We start from the raw sequence: 5,420 nt of genomic DNA, 5'->3' as shown, positions 1-5,420 counted from the left end.
CGCGTCTGTGGCGAGATTGGCAGTTAATGCGGCATCCAATCTTCCCGGAGTCACTCGGCGGCAGCAGATTAGGCTCCACGGCTTTTGTCGCCCCTTTTATTGTCACGTGTATATTTCATTTTGCCCTGGGCCGCGCGCAGACGAGCGCGTGGAAACCTCCGCTGGGCCGGAAACGCTCCCTGAATTTGTACAGACGCTAGCAAATACAGAGGAAGCGCGGGGATTCTGCGAAAGGTTAAGTTTGACTGCTGTTTAATGCCAGTCCAGAACGGCTACAGTTTTACAACCTTAACTTGTGGCACATGAATTCCATCGTGAACAGACGTCGGGAGGGTCGTCTGTGTTCCTGCTTCCAAATAGCAGATACGGACTGCAGGAGGTGCCTCAGCTGGTGCGCTGAATGCAAAACAAGTCTGCATTGGCTCTTTTGGATTTATATCCCACTTTAGCATTGCAGGTCAGGTCTACCAGCACTTTATTAACATGAAAAATGTAGGCTTCTCCCCTTCCCCGCTCACTTGAGCTCCGTCCCCCCTCAGATGCACACAGATGCGTGAAGACTCACAAACACGCTGGGCCGCGAGCTTGTTTCGTGGATTCCAAAGCACCTGACACATCATATCGCTGTGAAAATCTGTCTAGCGTTGAGTTGATTGTGCGCAAACACAAACACAAAGACAAACACCAAAACAAAGTCATCAGTCATGGTGTTTGAGTGCGGGAGGGCCGCGGGAGCTGGGATGAATTTCTCCTCGTCTCGGTGACAGGTCTGCAGATAGGAGATAAGTTAATGTTCGCAGAAGCTATGGGAGACTTCAACACACGCTCATCGAGTCTGATCTGAGATATTGCCATGAAAATGACTTGATATCCGTCAGTCAGTATGCATTAGGTGACTCTGTCTATAATCTGTTTGGCAGCTGCTGCACAAATGATCTGCTATCACCCCCCCCCCAATCCAATCATAATATTTAATTTTACACTGTCAGCTGAGTTGATATTGGGATGCAGAAGATTAATGGTTACAGTACGTGAGCTCACAAACTATGCAAGGATCAATATAATTTCAGTTTAATCATCACCGTTATTAAAATAGGCACTTTGTGCTATGATCAGACAAAAATGTAAATGTAAGTGGATAAATAAATAAAACACACGACATAAAACAAACAACCAACAAAAGAGCAAATGCGCTTTAATGCAAGAATGATTAATTTCTGTTTAGGTCTAGCTTAGTTTCTCATACAGTATTCGTATCTACAGAACCTGAGAGCAGCTGTGCAGCATTTCATTTTGATGAACTACTGGTACTGTACGTGCATAAGAACAAGCACCGACCCGCCTGCATCCCAGCCTACAAAAGGCTCAGCAGGGTTTCTGTTCAGTCATTCTTCAGGTCCGGCTCTCCTTGAAAAAGCCCACAACTAGGTCAGTAAATGCACAGTAGAGCTCACCCGTGGCTGCTGCTCCTGGTGCCGAGCACGACGCTGTTGTAAACCTCCAGCACTTCATCTGTGATTTCTCTTAGTGGCCTTGGCGAGATAGGAAACGCTGTCCATGGTGCTGATCGCGTTGGCTCATTGCAGTTTTACTGTTCTATTGATCAGCCCCCTTCTTGAATGCCTGCTCGTTATGTGCTGTTATGAGGATGTTTTGCGTGACTGAGTGTTATTAGAGTTGTCTTCAGAACCCTCCTCTAAAGATATTTACTCTGAGAAAAGTCCTACGTGACAACGCACAATTTGTGAAACGTTGTTAAAGCAGTTCGAGATTGCAACTTTTTCCGCTGGAAAGTTTTGTGCAGGGTTAGACAAGATGAGGATTAAAGCTCAGCTGTGCTGACAGCATAGACCGGGTTTGTTGTCTGCGTCACTTAGCTCCACTCATGAAGGCTTACCCAAAGAAAAGAGGATATTGAAGTGTCTAAGCCAAAGCCTGCTTATTAAACACAAATCTGCTGCTGCTGAGGTCTATGAACTTCAGGAACACTGTTAGTATTGACATTGTAAGCATTTGACCATAACAGATAACAGCTGTATCTGTAATGTGATCCCTGTAATGACGTTAGACATTATAACACACTCCCCCACTCAGACATTATTACATGAAATAGCTTATTTTTTTACTTTTGCTGTTGCTGGTCTGACACACACGTAAAGGTCAGGGTTTCTCTGGAGGAAATGTGGTGTGGGAGTTCAGTCAAGCATTGAATGTGAAAATACTGTAATACAGCAGTAGTGTCTCCTTCCACAGTCGTTTAGGTGTTAAACACTTGTGTTAAGAGGTTATACTGTTGGTGTGAATGTACATGTCTGAGAAATCAGACATGAGAGAGTCAGAGCTGAACGTGCACCAGAGGAGAGAAAGTAAAACTTCTCCAACTCATAATTAATTGACAACACTCCCCTGTGACGACCCTCCATTTTCCAATTTAACTACGTCTGTCCTTAGTTAACTTCTGAGTGCGCCTTGTTTCTGAAGGATGTGGATCAATTTCTCTCTGCGAGTGAGCCAGAGAGTGGTTCCCAGCGCTTAAGAAAGGCAGTCCAAGCCTGACAATAATTCCCCAGACACTTTGCTGAGCGTTATGCTGAACGTGCACTTTGACAGAAATGTGGTTTGTGTATTAATGAGGCAGACATGACAGAAATCACCTGTGATGTACTGCGGCGCAGCCCCCTGAGGACTTCACAGGAGCATGAACGCTACAGCTGTTTGCTCGTTGCTATTGATCTATTATGAATGTCATCTTCCACTTTGACTGTGACTTTGACTTTTTATACTGTACAGTCTATATATATATATATATATATTGTCTGATTGACATCGGGAACCGCAGGCCTGTGACCCTAATGAGGACTAAGCAAAGTTGAGTGAGTGAGTGAATGGAATGTCTAACAGGCAACTCTCACACATCTTGAGGTGATCTATTAATGATGACTCTAATCTGATTATATCTTTGTTTTCTCACTTGCTTCAGATTCCAAAATCTATTCATTATTCAGCTGCGCTGAAGAAGCAGCAGCGTCGAATTAGAAGCACAGACGGGAAAAAGACTAAATTATTGAAATATTACGATGTAATGAAAACGTTTTAATGGTGACATTATCGTATGCTGCGGCAGGAAACTTAAATGTAAAAAGACTCAAAATTTATTTGAAGTGTGATAATAATTGTGTTTATTATGATGTAACTGAAACGTGAGCTGTAATGAAAAGAAAAACATGTCTGTATAGATTCACCGCTAACAAACTCCTGCTCCTTTGCGACAGCTTTGGGAAACAAATTCAAAAGCTTCTATGCAACATTTAAAAGATCAGCTCACTTATCGTAGGGAGCAACTCTCCGCCGCCGAAGATCAGTAAAATACGGCGGCTGCACCACCCGTTCAATTACTAATTTACTCCTCCATATGCAAGAGACGTCAACAATGTCAGAGCACACGTGACGGACGCCAGTGTTTTATCCTCAGCGTTGACAGTCACATCTGTGTTTTCTCATCTGTGACACTGCACTGTTTGAATTCCAGCAGCATAAATCTGGACAGTGGTGTTTGGTGATTGCGTCGGCTCAAAGGGGTTCAAGCTCAAAATATAAAATCCCGATTTCACAGTTGTGCGAGTAAATAAAAGGTCAGGCTCAGGATCGAGTCAGGGCATTTCTCTGTGTGCTTTCAGATATTGATGGGACGGTTGAGTATTGTAGCTGTTTTGACCGCCGATACACAATAGGTGGCTGGAAAATGCACTGTGACTGCTAATAGATTCTGATGGTTGTTAAATGATGACAAGTAATTATTAATAAAATCCACATCAAACGTGTTTTGTGTGTTTCTGATCAAATCTGACAGGATGCTCACCACTGATGAGGATCCTGTCAGCATCACCGAAATCTTTAATTATTATGTTAACAATCTGTATTTCGTGAGACGCTATAACCACAGGTTTATGAAATCTCAATTTAAATTCTCCTATATTATGATTTATTCCTGCCTTGAAATCTGATGGGAAATGCAGTGTTAAGGGATATTAGACGCCGACTGCCTGTTAATGCGCGCTGTGGATCCAGATTGGTCTGACTGCAATAATGACACCGCTCATCAGGAGGCAAGAAGCTTCCCCCTGACAGGAAAAACAATATAAATGCTTTGAGGCATGACACACTCGCCTGACTGAGCAATCTAATCATTTCCATATTGAAAGGAAATCATTGTCTGTTTCCAAGGCAAACAAAAACTGTGTTTTGTTTCTGCATCAAACCTATCAAAATACTGTAAAAGCTGCTCTGGGGGAGTTTATGAGGCGAAACAATCTACAGTGTGTCACTGCTGCCCTGTGGATGCGGTGAAGCTTCTCTCTTCTTTCGCAGGTGCAGAGCGTTTCTGTTGAAACTCCGTAAGTGACACGGTAAATCACCTCGCCTGATGGGTCATATGTTTGGAGCCAAACAGTCTCGGGAGGAAGTGAGGAAGGCCGGTACGCGCCCTTCAGCCGTTACTGCTCCCGCAGGACTGCAGGCCGGGCCTGGCCGGGGTCGTTAGCAGGCGTCAGGCATCACTCTCAAGTTTTCTGCCAGCCGAGTTTGGGTTTAAAACATTTCCCTCCGCTCTCCGGCGTCGGCTGCCTGGAGGCCGCGTGCTCTTTACAAATGTCAGAGCACTTTAATAGGCCTCGAAGAAGACACATCATCACAATGGCTTATCGGTGCGCCGAAGAGGGCAGATGTCTGCGAGCAGCAGCCCCATTGATCCGCGGCGTCTTTGTCCTAATCACGGGGAATCATTTCCATCGGTAACAAGGCGGCAGAGGTTAAAATCCTGCATGATTCATACACAAGCTGAGCAGCGCTGCAGTGCTGTTTTTATTGGAAACTATTACAGTAGTTGCAGCTTTCAGTTTGAGAACAAGCAACATATTCTCATACTAGACGTTAGTTTTATTCTGTGCCACGCAGGTTTGAAAGGTCTGACAACAGAAGGAGCACCGAGTTCCTTACCCACTGTTTAGTTTCTGATGTCTGGTTTCATTTTGCCACCTGATATTTATAGACGGCTTTCCAAACGGCCCGTGGCATTTATGAATGCAGGCCTGTCAGCGTTGGGTGCAGCCGGGCAGTGGTGCTACTGTTGAATATTATCACCACTACTGCTTTTTAGAGCATAATCTCAAAAATTAATCATCAATAACTAAAATAAATCATTTAAAGCTGCTATTTTGTCATCATATCTGCTAAACTTTAAGCAGCTGATCTCTTCTATTAAAATATATATGAGACAAGTAATGATAAAGTACAATACTGTAATAGTGACAGCAGCTGTTTGCTCCATCATACGTAAGAATGATTACAATAGAAAGTAAGAATGATTAGTTTGAAACCATGGATTATAATAAGATGATAATAAACAGATCACCAGGCAGCCG

The sequence above is a fragment of the Betta splendens genome, chromosome 15, assembly GCF_900634795.4.
Source record: "Betta splendens chromosome 15, fBetSpl5.4, whole genome shotgun sequence".
Taxonomy (NCBI): Eukaryota; Metazoa; Chordata; class Actinopteri; order Anabantiformes; family Osphronemidae; genus Betta; species Betta splendens.
This window is presented reverse-complemented; position numbering follows the sequence as displayed.